This window comes from Filicampus tigris, chromosome 7, assembly GCF_054856515.1.
Source record: "Filicampus tigris isolate MCC_2025a chromosome 7, RoL_Ftig_1.0, whole genome shotgun sequence".
NCBI lineage: Eukaryota > Metazoa > Chordata > Actinopteri > Syngnathiformes > Syngnathidae > Filicampus > Filicampus tigris.
In genome coordinates this window covers 24039320-24055410 of record NC_141223.1, presented here as the reverse complement: position 1 = coordinate 24055410, position 16091 = coordinate 24039320, and the positions used below count along the sequence as shown (strand labels likewise).

At 45.8% G+C, this 16091-nt stretch overlaps 4 non-coding genes and 1 pseudogene across 4 annotated transcripts; all 5 read right to left on the bottom strand.

Moving 5' to 3' along the window:
• On the bottom strand, window positions 1-188 carry LOC147145264 (U2 spliceosomal RNA). The gene has a single exon (XR_015087649.1). It is a non-coding gene; the product is annotated as a U2 spliceosomal RNA (small nuclear RNA).
• A 5337-nt stretch (window positions 189-5525) lies between these two features.
• LOC147145263 (U2 spliceosomal RNA) lies at window positions 5526-5628 on the bottom strand (annotated as a pseudogene).
• A 1609-nt stretch (window positions 5629-7237) lies between these two features.
• Window positions 7238-7401, bottom strand: LOC147145262 (U1 spliceosomal RNA). Its single transcript, XR_015087688.1, has one exon. It is a non-coding gene; the product is annotated as a U1 spliceosomal RNA (small nuclear RNA).
• A 5665-nt stretch (window positions 7402-13066) lies between these two features.
• On the bottom strand, window positions 13067-13257 carry LOC147145261 (U2 spliceosomal RNA). The gene has a single exon (XR_015087615.1). It is a non-coding gene; the product is annotated as a U2 spliceosomal RNA (small nuclear RNA).
• Window positions 13258-14866: 1609 nt separating this feature from the next.
• On the bottom strand, window positions 14867-15030 carry LOC147145260 (U1 spliceosomal RNA). Its single transcript, XR_015087687.1, has one exon. It is a non-coding gene; the product is annotated as a U1 spliceosomal RNA (small nuclear RNA).
• Between the last annotated feature and the right edge of the window lie 1061 nt (window positions 15031-16091).

Below are 16091 nucleotides of genomic sequence, written 5' to 3'. Positions count from 1 at the left end.
CGGGGGTGCACCATTCCTGGAGATACTGCAATACCAGGTCAATGCATGGAGTGGACGGAGCAAGCCCCTTTTCCATCTCCCAGATCCAAAAATCAATTTAATATGTAGTCCCCAGATAGGAGACGTATCAGATATTAAACTGATAAGAACAGATTTTTTTTCTTTTGAACAAGTTTTATTGTTACAATGGACAAATGTTAGTCACATCTCTCCAATATGGAGCACAGCTCTATTCACAAGACAACATGTTCAAACAATATCCTTGTTAGCTTAAAAGTCATCATGTTAACCTTAATAATACCAGGTAAACTATGCATAATATACTGAAATTTAAAAGACAGATTAGATAGAACATATCGAGCCTGTTGTACAGAAGCGTAGTGTCCTTAGTAATTGGGACCTCATCCTACCCTTTCAAACAGCATTCCTCCGGTCCTCTCAGGGCGCCCATAGGAGTTCCTCACCCCTCTTGTTCCTTTTCAGCAGTCTCTCCCGGTGAACCAGACCGTCGCTGCCAAGACCTTTTATGTGTAGCTTCGGTTCCCTCCTCCGGGTGGGCACAGACGACTCTTCTTGGTGGCTGCGTCCTTGGCCTGCCGCCAGCAGCTGTCAGGGTAGCTGCGGCCATTCGGAGCACAGCCACAGGGGGGGTCTGTCTGTGTCTCCTTACCAGCAAGTTTCTGGAGGTCCAGATGGCGTCTTTGATGGCGGCGAGGGTGAGCCACTGCTTTTCAAAGTGTTCTTTAGGGTTTTCCAACTGGCTCACCCCATAGAGCACAAACTGTGCGTTTAATGCCTCCCTTGCTGGCAAGTCCGGGAATTGTAGGTGGCCGGCTGTCGCCCACAGGTCTACAGCAGCACTGCACTCCCAGAGGAGGTGCCTCACCGACTCGTGGGCGCCACAACCAGGTCGGGGGCAATTTGAAGACGCTGACATTCCTCGGGAGTGCATAACGGACCTCACCGGGAGAATTTCATGGGCCACCATCCATGACAGGTCCCGAAGTCTGTTTGAGAGGGCAGGATGGTTGACATTGCGCCAAACCGTTGTGGGCTCACCAAATGCGAGGCCGGGAACTGGACTCACTGCTTCCCGCTTCTGCACAACAGAGATAAGAGATCTGTGATTTTTTAAAACATGACACTCTTCTTTTTCCAACTCAAACTTTCTTAAAAAATTCCTGATAAAAGAATAAAATGGTGGCAGATTAAAAGACACAGGGATTTTATGATCAGTCGGTATTAATTTTAGTTTCCGGAGGTATGAACCCATCCAGAAACGTGTCATTGCTTGGCTCTTCTGGGCACTTGATGGTTCAAGCGCATTTCTCAGGTGCAGGGCTACATATTGGCTCCCCAAGAAGAGATGGAGGTCCGGCACTCCTTTTCCTCCATTTTCCTTGGTTTTCTTCATGGTGTCTCTTTTCAGTCTCTCCCACTTGGAGCCCCAGATAAAATGAAAGAAGGCGCGGTCCAAATCTAAAAGCACATTTCTTGTTGGGGTAAAAACAGAACTGGTCAATAAAAGCAAGGGTAGAATAACAGCTTTTATAATTAAAACTTTCCCCTCTATAGTCAGGTCTCTCAGCCCCCAAAAACCAAGTCTTTTTCTCACTTTCCCTATCACGTCACCCCAGTTTGTTTCCCCGCCCCCATCTTTGCCAAATTTGATCCCAAGTATTCTCTGGTCCGTTTGTATCAGTGTCAGGGGTAGTCCTGTCTTTTCTGTCGCGGTCCACGGTCCATAAAATTGTGCTTGGGTCTTAGCTCTATTGAGTTTTGACCCAGAGGCCCTTCCGTACCAGTCAGTCAAGTCCAAGGCCCTTGTCACAGATAAAAGATCTGAACACAGGATGTTAACATCGTCCATGTACAAGATGCACTTTGTTGTAAGTCCTCCGCCCCCAGGGATACTCACCCCCTTAATCATTTTGTCCCGTCTCAAAATCTGTGCCAGTGGTTCTATGCATAAAACATAGAGGAGAGCAGATAAGGGACAGCCTTGACGCACACCTGAGTTAATCTGGACTGCTTTTGTCAAATTCCCATTAACCATGAATTTGCTGCTAATGTTCTGATACAGCAGTTCCACCCACCCTATAAACCTTTGGGGAAGACCCAATTTTTTCAATAGCCTAAAGAGGTATTGATGTGAAACTCGGTCGAAGGCCTTCTCAAAGTCCAAGTTTAAGATTACTAACCGCATATTTCTGTCTCTTGTGTAGCAAATTGTGTCACGGATCAGCGTGAGGCTGTCTGTGATCTTCCTACCCGCTATGGCACAGGTTTGATCAGGGTCGATCAATTCGTCCAGTAAGACAGACAAACGCATAGCTAAAAGTTTACTAAAAAGTTTGCAATCAACATTTAAAAGCGTAATGGGTCGCCAGTTACCAAGGTCAGTCTTGTCTCCCTTTTTGTGCAATAGTGCGACTATCCCTACTCTGAAGCTATCTGGTAGTCGTCTTGTTTTGTCCAACTCATTAAAAACAGTGATTAAATCTGGTGCCAACAAGTCCCAAAAGGTCAAATAGAACTCAAGGCAGAGGCCGTCCTCTCCTGGAGACTTTGCTTTTTTGAATTGTCTTACACATTTATTTATTTCCTCTCGGGTAAAATCTTGAGTTAATAACACTTTGTCAGTCACGGTTTTCTCAATGAAATGTAATACTTCTGACATTGTCTCTAATTGAGTATCTTTCTTGTCATACAGTCTCTGGTAGTAAGTTTCGACTTCCTGGTTTATTTCACTGCTAATTTCCGTTATCACTCCATTTCCTTTTTGCAGCTTGAAGATACCCCCACCCTTGCTCATAATTTTTTTGAAGAAATACCTGGTACATTTTTCTCCTTCCTCTATTTCTTTTTCTTTGCTCCTTAATATTACGCCTCTACTTTTGATATTTGCTAGAAGTCTCAGTTCCTTTTTGACCTGTTTAATTTCCTCATTAAAATTAATGCCCTTTTGTGATAAATTAAAATACCTTTGTAGTCTGTTTTGCAGGCCCAGCATGTGTTTCATTTCCTTCCTTCTTTTTTCCTTACCTGCTCTTTTAAAAAAGCTCTGAGTTCTTAGCTTTATCATTTCCCACCACTGTGCCCTCGATTCGTACAAGTCTTGAAGTGTTTGCCAGTCCTTGTACTGCTCCCTGTATTTAGCAACCAAGGCCTCATCCTCCAGCAGGGAGCAGTTCATCTTCCACAGTCCTCCTCCAATGGTGACACCAGAAGGCGGTGAAAGAGTACATGACAGTACTAGGTGGTCTGAGAAAAAAACAGGCGTTAATCTAGCATCCGTCGGTGGCCAATCACGTGTAAATATGTAGTCTATGCGAGAGGCTCTGGTGCTATCACTACTGAACCACGTGAAGCCCTCCTCTCTTGGATGCATGGTTTTAAAACAATCGACTAATTTAAAAACCCGACACATGTCATTCAGTAAAACAGATGTTTTGTCCACTTTAAAATCCTCCCCAGCTCCCTTTCTATCCCTTATATTTAAAACACAATTAAAATCCCCTCCTATAATTAATGGTGCGCGACCTAGCATGTGGGGCTGCAGGTTTTCTAAAAGTTCATACCTATCATGTTTATCATTAGACCCATAAATATTTAAAAGGTTAAAATCCTGTCCTATAAATGTTAGGTGTGCGAACAGTGCTCGTCCATTTTCCACCACCGTGCTCCTTTTAACCTCAATTTGGGAATTGTTTATTAAAATGGCCACCCCGTCATTTCGATTTTCATTTGAGCCACTCCATAATGATGGGTGTGGCCACATTTCCTCCCACTGTTTGTAATTTCTTAAAAAAGGTAGACCACATTCTTGGATTAAAAACACATCAGACTTAATAGTTTTTAAAAAGGACAAGACGTTCTGGGCTCTAATCCTTGATTTCACACTTCTAACATTTATAGTTGAGAATGTGAGAGTTGCAGGTATGATTTAAAATTAAAACACAAAAGGGAGTATTAAAACCGTCCATTAAGTTATTTCTCGAGACTGCAGTTCCTCCTTCATATGTACGGCAGGAGAGTTGGGTACATGATCATTTCTCCGCGAAACTTTTGGTGATGGTTTCTCACGCAACCTTAAATTCATGGTATTGTGACTTTTGGGCGTTGATTGCAATTTAATATTTAAAAAGGAGAGCTCATTTGGTGTGCTGCAGGGGAAAACTCTGGGCTCATCCACCTCACTGTCTGAGCTCCAAAGCTTTCCCCTCTTCTCTAAAGTCAAAGGGGACTCAGAAGACCTTTCAGATGCTAGCCTTTTGGATTTTTGTGCACAAGGGATCTGAGTGTCCTCACTGTCAGTCTGCTGTGAGATGGCTTCACTTGATTCGCTTGTGGGCGGGTCTTGCAACATGCCACTTTCTTCTGAGCTCCCTGTTGGTGGAGCCAATACATGCCCCTCCCCCTCCTCACCTGTTTCCTCTACTCCAATGACAGGTTTTGGAGGGAGATTTGAATTTTCCTGATGACTTCCAATTTGTTTGTTGCTTTCATTTCCATTAAGCTGTGGAGCCGATACACACCCCTCCCCCTCCTCACCGGTTTCCTCTACTCCAATAACAGGTTTTGGAGGGAGATTTGAATTTTTCTGATGACTTTCAATTTGTTTGTTGCCTTCATTTCCATTAAGCTGTCCCATTTCTTTTCCGGCCTTCAATTTGTTGGCAAATGATTTTGGACAATTTCTGTAGAGGTGGTTTGATTCCCCACAGAGATTGCACTTTCTGCCATTGGTACATTCTTCAAAAGTATGCCCAATTACTCTACATTTCCCACAAATGATTTGCTCACATGCTTCTGCCAGGTGCCCGTGCTCACCACATTTGTGGCAGAGCTTGGGTTGACCTTGGTAGTGGATGTAGCCTCGGTTTTCGCCCAAGACTATCATGGATGGGAGATGTTTCAGGCCCTGGAAGCCCTGAGGGTCCTGCCATTGCTGGATGGGTACCCGCCAAGCGCAATTCCAAATGCCGTCCGCATCCCTCACCTTCACAGCCTGACCTTTTACCGCACAATATCTACCCAGCCAAAAACAAATGTCGTCTGCGTTAACTGTCTCATTGAACATTCTGACAATAACTGTTTTGGCAGCATTATCAGTCAGTTTCTCAACGTTAAACACAGAAAACTGGGCTTTTACATTTTCAAACCGGGTCCAAAATTCTCGAAGGTTTGCAGCAGAATTAAAGCTAACATCAAATCCTTTACTGAACGGCAAAGTTATTATACAATTAAGCTCATTAGCTTTAAACTTTAAGGTCTGTTGGACATATTTCCTGGAGAAGTCCAACCTGGACATCCCCGGGGTCCCTCCACCAGTGTCCTTAAAGGTGAAGCGTACACTGTGGTACCTCCGCATGCCGGCATAAGTGGCCGACATGGTGGGAGGACCACAAAATTAAAGGAAAACAAACAACTTACCGTCAGCACCCGACCTAAGAAAAAAAAGCGATTTTCAACACAAACCGTTAGGACAATATATCCCCCTGTGATTTAGCTCTTTGCCACAACAGGCGTAGAACACACAACCAAAGGAGGTGATCGCAGACTTAGCCAAAAGGCTGATAAGAACAGATACTACACTTGATCTTAGCCAAAAGGCCGAGAAGCGATAACTACATATCGGCACAGGGGTCCACTTCATTCCTGACCGGATGAGCTACAGTGACGGTGACAAACGTCAAATAGCCATAACAAACACATTTACAGCCCAAACAACAACTACACGCATTTTAGGTAATGACTAGTGCAACTGTGTTGTTTTTGCCCGCCTGCAAATGAAACGAAAGCTGAGCAATTGCTGGGTACTTTGGGTTATGTGGCCCAAAGTGTCCAATAGCAAAGCAGCAATACACGTGTCGTGGACATGTCTGGTGGACACTAATTTTGCTTGCGCTGAACCCAATGATAAGTTTAGGGCTGCACGATAAATCGAAATTTAATCGACGTCGAGGTTTGACCTGGCGCAATAATCCAATCGCAAGAAAGTGTCATTTTATATTCAAAAATGTATTTTTTTCCTCCCCTTTGGTGTTTGAGTGATAGACGTATTAGCCAACCAGAATTGTCGATGCTCGGGTTTGAATGGTACTGGCCAATCTATGGGGTCATTATTGAAGCAAAACCATTTACAAATGCGCATTTCAATCCACAAATGTGTCAAAAAAATCATATCCGTAAACACAGTCACAAATGCCTATTGAGCATCCACAAATGCGTATTGAGAGTTTACCAGAGCTGGGCATTAGACCATTTTTTGTCTGTCCGGCCGCGACCCTCCACCCTTGACTTGGGTACCCTTACGGCCGCGACCCCTCGGCCATATTCATAAACATTGTCGGCCCCGTTCCGCCCTCCGACCAAAAAACAAAGCATCCACAATTGACATCTCCGCGGGAGAAATGCTCTAACGGCAGAGGCTTTTTAAAGATCATTAGCTGACTAATTTACAATTTGAACCCGCTGTGGACACGCTTCAATCTCGCCAGTAGTACTTAGCCAACGTGCGTGTGCTTACTTGCATTGCGAGCCCCGGGCTCGATTTATCGTATAATTATTTGGGTCAAACAGCAGCCAGAAGTCGTAGTCAAGTTACTTATTTATCTTCCACACGTCCCCTCCTTCAAAATAAAAGCATTCCAGCAAACCACTATACACAGCTGCTTGGCTATGGCGTATTTCACAATGCGTTAGTCATGTTAATCAATGTGGCATTTGTTTGTGTAAGAAGAGACGTGCAACAACAACGTGCGTTCAAGCGTGTTTGTGTTTCCTTATTTTCACATCACGTAACCCGCGCCTCCCACCTACAACTGGGGCATACTATTACAAGAGGAGGCGGGGGGTGCTGAGGGGCAATACCACAATCCCTATAACATCAGTTGTCGCTCGCGTCGACGCGGGAGTAGAAAGAAGCCTAAAAAGAAGCCTTTCACCGAGTAGGCTGAGATTAAATTCCGCCGCCCCGCGAGCACGTCGCACCCATGAGGGCCGATTAGTGGGCCTGACTAAAAGCCACTTGCTTAGTCCAGCTATTTTTTAAAAATTTGTCAGCCGACACCAACCACCCCCCGGCCCAAAAAATGGGCATCCGGCGGGGCCTGAGGGTCCGTTTGACGAAATGGTTATGCCACAATTACTATCTGACAGATGTATCCTACGATGCGCATCATGAAGAATAAGAAGAAGAAATTGACAGGTGTATTGATTTTGACAAAGTTATCAGGGGATAGCGCGAACGCAGTCCCCCACTACCAGAAATTGTGCAGTCGAGAGTCCCACATTTGGGGAATTCGCAGAGGTCAGCACAGCCAGAGTGCAATGGCTGAGCCTCACCCTGGGTGAACCACCTTCTTGATCATGGTATCTCCCCTGCCAGGTAAGTATGAGTTGTCCTACTCACCAAGGACAACCTCTTTCACACACAGATTCTTCAGTCACGGCTCATCTGCGAGACACGTGTCGACACATACGCACACATTCACACTGGATGATGCCTCACTCTTCCACCGGTTTAACCCTCCTGCGGTATTTGACCATTTCTTGGATATTTCAGATCAAAGAATTTTACATCAAAGCCAAAGCATAAAAAAAATAACACGAGGGAGCTGAACTTTCACCCAGATGGTCAGAACATGCCGAAGTTCAAAATGGCACCATGCTGTCATTTTTAAAATGAGTCCTGCATGAGTTAGCTGGTTTCATTGTTTTAACTACGCAGGACGTATTTTGCCATTTTTTGTCCCATTGACTCCCATTATACAGCATGATTTTGGACTTACTGTAAACCTGGTGTGTTTTCGTGCATTTTCAATGAATACCCGATGAGTACATTGTGTGACGGGTCTACTAAACCGTGAAAATCGAAAATTGGAGTTTAGAGTGTTAACAGCCTTAATCCACCATGTGGCGCTAAAGGACAACTAATGATTTTGCTTCGAGATGACGTATGTGCTTGTGGCATGAGTTTGCGTGAGTCGATTTGTTGTGTGTGTGCGTGCGTGCACATACAGGAATATACACTCACGTACACGTGCCTCAGCCGTGCGCGCGTGTGCAAGTGAAAACGCGCGCTCATATTGGAAAATGAAAATGCTGTATGCAAATCTCATTGCTTTCGCTGATGTATGCGCTGTGGGAGTGGCGCTCCATGCATAAAAAGCTGTATTGTGATTGACAAGAAACGTATGTGCATGCGTGCGTGCGCGAGCGCGTGAGCGTGTGTGTGCGTGTGTGCGTGTGTGTTTGTGAGATGAATGGGACAGTTATGACAAAGAGTATTTTAGTGAAATAAGAGTACTTACCAAATGTTCATGTGTGGATATGAATGTATGCGCGTGCATGTGCGTGCGTGCACGTGCACATGCACGGACGTTCACGCGCACTCAAGACTTTCAGGCTGTGTACGTGTGTCTGCTTACATCAGCCCACAGACTTATACTGTGCAGTGAGAGTTTATGAGTCCCATTCTAAATCATGATTTTTGATGCATTGTAAACCTGATGTGTTTTCGTGCATTTTTCAATGATTACCGAATGAAACTATTGTGTGACGAGTGCACTACGCAGCCAAAGTATAAAATTAGTGTTGAGAGTGTGAACAGCCCTAATCCTCCAGGTGGCGCCAAGATAAGAACCTTCTAATTATGCTGGGGTCATCCCAGTAGCGTTTCTGCTTCCGGGGTGACATTGGCTGCCATTTGCTAAATTTTGCTTTGCCTTTTGCTGTGCCTTTTCAGACGTGTGTAAGTACACGCACATACGTTCACACGCGCCAGCCGTGCACGTGTGCAAAGGAATACGTGCGGTTGTGCTGGAGCTTAGAGGAATTTCACTTTAGGGGTTTGGCGGATGTCTTAACTACTTCATTATTTGTACCAAATTCAAATGATGTGTAGAGAGAGCGAGAGGGAACCAAATGAACATTAGAATTTATTAACAATTGACTATTAATGACAAACAATTGGTTATTAATGAGTTGAGCCCCCGAATTAGTTAAATAATAAAATGTTCTGGCCAACGTTGCCGCGGTTACTGGAGGTTCTCCGCCGGCGAGTGAGCGAGTGCAACTGCTGCCGAACGTCGGGGAGGAGCTCCGCTGTCGGGGGCGGCCGACCGTTGTGACGACGGTGGACTCCGAAGACGCTGCCCAATCCAGCCGAGGCTCACAGCCTGCGCCTGCAGACGTGAAGACGTGCAGTGAGAACTTTAACAAAACGCACTTGTTGACTGAATGGTTCAGGGAATTTTGAAGGAAAAGAAAGCCAAAAATATTTTTTTAATTATATCAACTACAACCACGGCAAAGAGACTGTTGACCACCTGGACTAGTTGTCAGAGTTTGTTGTGATCAGATAGGATGGATAGATAGATAGGATGGATAGATAGATTAATAGAGAGATAGATAGATAGATAGATAGATAGATAGATAGATAGATAGATAGATAGATAGATAGATAGATAGATAGATAGATAGATAGATAGATAGATAGATAGATAGATAGATAGATAGATAGATAGATAGATAGATAGATAGATAGATCGATAGATCGATAGAGAGAGAGAGATAAAGAGATAGATAGATAGATGGATAGATAGATAGATAGATCGATAGATCGATAGAGAGAGAGAGATAAAGAGATAGATAGATAGATGGATAGAAACTATATATGTATGGAAGATAGAGAGAGAGAGATAGATAAAGAGAGAGATAGATAGATAGATGGATAGAAACTATATATGTATGGATTTGTCTGGTGCCACTGAACATTTTGAAAGTGAGAAAATATTCAGAAAAGATTGTGTCCATTTTTTGGTCAAAATACCGCAAGAGGCAGAAGGGTTGAATAGTATCGTTCAGTCAGTACATTACCTAAACCATTAGGAATGAGGTAAAATGAATCTGCAAAAACATTCCCATCATGCCTTGCTTCACTTCTACCAAGAATTCAAAGCGGGAATTGTCCCAGCCCCCATGCTTCACTTCCTGTTTCTTTGTGTGGTCAGGAACATAATTTTACCTGCCACACCAGAGACAATAAAACACTGGACCTTTTCTATGCCAACACCAAGGAGGCATACACATCACTGCCCCTCCCCCCGCTGGGCAAAGCTGATCACAACCTGGTGGCTCTCCAGTCTGTGTACAAACCTCTGGTCCGCAGGCAGCCAGCTGTGACCCGCACGGTTCAGAGATGGTCTGGAGAGGCCGAGGAGGCCTTAAAGGACTGCTTCAGCACAACTGTGTGGGAAGTTTTCAGCGATGCTCACGGGGAAGACATTAGTAGTCTAACGGACACTGTTACAGACTATATAAATTTCTGCATGGAGAACACCATACCCACCAGGACAGTAAGGTGTTTCTCCAACAACAAACCCTGGATCACACCAGACATAAAAGCTCTCCTGAAGGAGAAGAGGAGGGCTTTTGCGTCAGGCAACATAGAGGAGCGGAGGACTGTGCAGCGCCAGCTGAGGAGGAGGATCAGAGAGGGGAAAAGGTCCTACAGGAAGAGGATGGAGGAGCAGCTGCTGCAGAATAACGCCAGGGGAGTCTGGAGGGGCCTGAAGACCATGTCAGGCCACGGACAACCCAAGACCCGGACTGGGGGGGACCTGCAGTGGGCAAATGAGCTAAATCTCTTTTTCAATAGGTTCGATCAGATGCCTGCCTCCACTCCGTCTCTCCTGCTGCAGTCTCCACCTACTCCTCCTGCTGGGCGTGTCACCCCCTCCCCTCTTTTCTCCACAGTCTCCAGCTCCCAGCTACACCAGATAGCCACCACTCCTTCCTGTCCAGCCTTGGCCTTCACAACATCTCAGGTGAGGAACCAGCTGAAGAAGATGAAGGCGAGGAAGGCAGCGGGTCCAGATGGCATCAGCCCCCAGCTCCTCAAATCCTGCGCAGACCAGCTGTGTGGAATTGTCCAGCACATGTTCAACCTGAGCCTGAAGCTGGGCAGGGTCCCCCAGCTATGGAAAACATCCTGCCTGGTCCCGGTGCCAAAGACCCCCCACCCGAAGGAGCTCAACAGCTTCAGACCGGTGGCGCTGACGTCTCACCTGATGAAGACCCTGGAGAGACTGGTCCTTGTCCACCTGCGCCCCCTGGTGAGCTCCTCAATGGACCCACTCCAGTTCGCATACCAGCCTGGCATCAGTGTGGATGATGCCATCATCTACCTCCTCCACACTTCACTCTCCCACCTGGAGAAGGCGGGGAGCACTGTGAGGATCATGTTCTTTGATTTCTCCAGTGCTTTCAACACCATCCAGCCCACCCTACTGGGAGACAAGCTGGAGCGGGCGGGGGTGGCGCACCACCTCACCACATGGATCCAGGACTACCTCACAAACCGGCCACAGTATGTGAGGACACAGGACTGTGTGTCTGATGTGCTCCTCTGCAGCACGGGGGCCCCACAGGGAACTGTCTTGGCTCCCTTCCTGTTCACCCTCTACACCTCGGACTTCAACTACAACACCCCTACCTGTCACCTGCAGAAGTTCTCTGACGACTCTGCGATTGTCGGCCTCATCACAGGCGGAGATGATCGGGAGTACAGAGAACTTACTCAGGGTTTTGTGGACTGGTGCCAGCAGAACCGCCTCCTGATCAATGCGGGGAAATCCAAAGAAATGGTGGTGGATTTCGGTAGGCGCCAGCACTCTTCACCTGCACCAGTGAACATCCGGGGAACAGATGTTGAGAGAGTCTCAACTTACAAGTACCTGGGTGTTCATCTGAACAATAAACTGGACTGGTGCGACAACACAGACGCCCTCTATAGGAAGAGTCAGAGCAGACTCTTCCTCCTCAGGAGACTGAGGTCTTTTGGGGTTCAGGGGACACTCCTCAGGAACTTTTATGACTCGGTGGTTGCATCGGTCATCTTCCAGGGAGTGGTCACCTGGGCAGGCGGCGTCTCGGCCCGGGACAAGAAGCGGCTGGACAAACTGGTCAAGAGGGCCGGCTCTGTCCTGGGCTGCTCCCTGGACTCTGTGGACTCGGTGGGGGACAGGAGGATGTTGGCCAAGCTGTCATCAATGCTGGGCAACCCGGACCACCCCCTCCAGGGCACCCTAACAGCACTCCACAGCACCTTCAGTGACAGACTGTTACACCCTCGCTGTGCAAAGGAGAGATTCCGCCGTTCCTTCTTGCCTGCTGCTGTCAGACTCTTTAACAAGAACATTGTGTAGTCTCTACAAACTGGCGGTCATTAGTGCAATTGTGCAGTCCTGCACCTGAGCTCGTATCGTGCAATACCCAATATTCCCCACTACTGTAATACCGTGCAATACTCAACATTCCCCACTACTGTTAGTCTAGTTTTATTTTTATCCAATGCTGTTCCTTACATTTCACTACAGCACTGCAGCACTGCCACTTAGAGTATTTTTTCCTCTGTACTATGTACAGGCCGAAATGAGTGTTCCTCATATTTTTTATGTAGATGTAGGTTGGTGTGTATACACATGTGTATATACACATGTTACTGCGTATATCTACATAGGTTTGATTCTAAATGTTTGCCGTCAATGTTATACATTAATGGCCACATTATGCCGCCGCCCCTGTGTGACCTATATCTTTGCTACTGTAACAATGAAAATTTCCCCACTGTGGGATCAATAAAGGCATTCTTATTCTTATTCTTATTCTTTACACTGCTGACATCGAGTGGTGTAACAGCATTTTAATAAAATTTGAAGTATGACAAATATCCTTGTTTACTTTAGCTCTTTTTGGAGTAGCGTGGGCAGAGCAAGACAATGTTTTCTTATGGTGGGAAACAAAGGTCTTTCTTGATAAAACTATGACTTTGTATTCTTTTAATTGTTTTTCTATCTTGAAAGGGAAAAAGATTAAAATAAAATACTAAACTATATCCTTCTGAAATGATATCGCAAACTTTCAACATCAGAAGTCTTGCCTTCACTTCTTAGGATACTGCGACATGGGGCATTTGTAATCATGAGTATTGGCTGCAAAGACCGAAACACCACCGTGAAACGTCAGACCAAGTTTAATGCTTGTTGTTAACCAGCAGAGGGGGTGCACCATTCCTGGAGATACTGCAATACCAGGTCGATGCATGGAGTGGACGGAGCAAGCCCCTTTTCCATCTCCCAGTTCAAAAAATCAATTTAATATATAGTCCCCAGATAGGAGACGTATCAGATATTAAACTGATAAGAACAGATACTACACTTGATCTTAGCCAAAAGGCCGAGAAGCGATAACTACATATCGGCACAGGGGTCCACTTCATTCCTGACCGGATGAGCTACAGTGACGGTGACAAACGTCAAATAGCCATAACAAACACATTTACAGCCCAAACAACAACTACACGCATTTTAGGTAATGACTAGTGCAACTGTGTTGTTTTTGCCCGCCTGCAAATGAAACGAAAGCTGAGCAATTGCTGGGTACTTTGGGTTATGTGGCCCAAAGTGTCCAATAGCAAAGCAGCAATACACGTGTCGTGGACATGTCTGGTGGACACTAATTTTGCTTGCGCTGAACCCAATGATAAGTTTAGGGCTGCACGATAAATCGAAATTTAATCGACGTCGAGGTTTGACCTGGCGCAATAATCCAATCGCAAGAAAGTGTCATTTTATATTCAAAAATGTATTTTTTTCCTCCCCTTTGGTGTTTGAGTGATAGACGTATTAGCCAACCAGAATTGTCGATGCTCGGGTTTGAATGGTACTGGCCAATCTATGGGGTCATTATTGAAGCAAAACCATTTACAAATGCGCATTTCAATCCACAAATGTGTCAAAAAAATCATATCCGTAAACACAGTCACAAATGCCTATTGAGCATCCACAAATGCGTATTGAGAGTTTACCAGAGCTGGGCATTAGACCATTTTTTGTCTGTCCGGCCGCGACCCTCCACCCTTGACTTGGGTACCCTTACGGCCGCGACCCCTCGGCCATATTCATAAACATTGTCGGCCCCGTTCCGCCCTCCGACCAAAAAACAAAGCATCCACAATTGACATCTCCGCGGGAGAAATGCTCTAACGGCAGAGGCTTTTTAAAGATCATTAGCTGACTAATTTACAATTTGAACCCGCTGTGGACACGCTTCAATCTCGCCAGTAGTACTTAGCCAACGTGCGTGTGCTTACTTGCATTGCGAGCCCCGGGCTCGATTTATCGTATAATTATTTGGGTCAAACAGCAGCCAGAAGTCGTAGTCAAGTTACTTATTTATCTTCCACACGTCCCCTCCTTCAAAATAAAAGCATTCCAGCAAACCACTATACACAGCTGCTTGGCTATGGCGTATTTCACAATGCGTTAGTCATGTTAATCAATGTGGCATTTGTTTGTGTAAGAAGAGACGTGCAACAACAACGTGCGTTCAAGCGTGTTTGTGTTTCCTTATTTTCACATCACGTAACCCGCGCCTCCCACCTACAACTGGGGCATACTATTACAAGAGGAGGCGGGGGGTGCTGAGGGGCAATACCACAATCCCTATAACATCAGTTGTCGCTCGCGTCGACGCGGGAGTAGAAAGAAGCCTAAAAAGAAGCCTTTCACCGAGTAGGCTGAGATTAAATTCCGCCGCCCCGCGAGCACGTCGCACCCATGAGGGCCGATTAGTGGGCCTGACTAAAAGCCACTTGCTTAGTCCAGCTATTTTTTAAAAATTTGTCAGCCGACACCAACCACCCCCCGGCCCAAAAAATGGGCATCCGGCGGGGCCTGAGGGTCCGTTTGACGAAATGGTTATGCCACAATTACTATCTGACAGATGTATCCTACGATGCGCATCATGAAGAATAAGAAGAAGAAATTGACAGGTGTATTGATTTTGACAAAGTTATCAGGGGATAGCGCGAACGCAGTCCCCCACTACCAGAAATTGTGCAGTCGAGAGTCCCACATTTGGGGAATTCGCAGAGGTCAGCACAGCCAGAGTGCAATGGCTGAGCCTCACCCTGGGTGAACCACCTTCTTGATCATGGTATCTCCCCTGCCAGGTAAGTATGAGTTGTCCTACTCACCAAGGACAACCTCTTTCACACACAGATTCTTCAGTCACGGCTCATCTGCGAGACACGTGTCGACACATACGCACACATTCACACTGGATGATGCCTCACTCTTCCACCGGTTTAACCCTCCTGCGGTATTTGACCATTTCTTGGATATTTCAGATCAAAGAATTTTACATCAAAGCCAAAGCATAAAAAAAATAACACGAGGGAGCTGAACTTTCACCCAGATGGTCAGAACATGCCGAAGTTCAAAATGGCACCATGCTGTCATTTTTAAAATGAGTCCTGCATGAGTTAGCTGGTTTCATTGTTTTAACTACGCAGGACGTATTTTGCCATTTTTTGTCCCATTGACTCCCATTATACAGCATGATTTTGGACTTACTGTAAACCTGGTGTGTTTTCGTGCATTTTCAATGAATACCCGATGAGTACATTGTGTGACGGGTCTACTAAACCGTGAAAATCGAAAATTGGAGTTTAGAGTGTTAACAGCCTTAATCCACCATGTGGCGCTAAAGGACAACTAATGATTTTGCTTCGAGATGACGTATGTGCTTGTGGCATGAGTTTGCGTGAGTCGATTTGTTGTGTGTGTGCGTGCGTGCACATACAGGAATATACACTCACGTACACGTGCCTCAGCCGTGCGCGCGTGTGCAAGTGAAAACGCGCGCTCATATTGGAAAATGAAAATGCTGTATGCAAATCTCATTGCTTTCGCTGATGTATGCGCTGTGGGAGTGGCGCTCCATGCATAAAAAGCTGTATTGTGATTGACAAGAAACGTATGTGCATGCGTGCGTGCGCGAGCGCGTGAGCGTGTGTGCGTGTGTGTTTGTGAGATGAATGGGACAGTTATGACAAAGAGTATTTTAGTGAAGTAAGAGTACTTACCAAATGTTCATGTGTGGATATGAATGTATGCGCGTGCATGTGCGTGCGTGCACGTGCACATGCACGGACGTTCACGCGCACTCAAGACTTTCAGGCTGTGTACGTGTGTCTGCTTACATCAGCCCACAGACTTATACTGTGCAGTGAGAGTTTA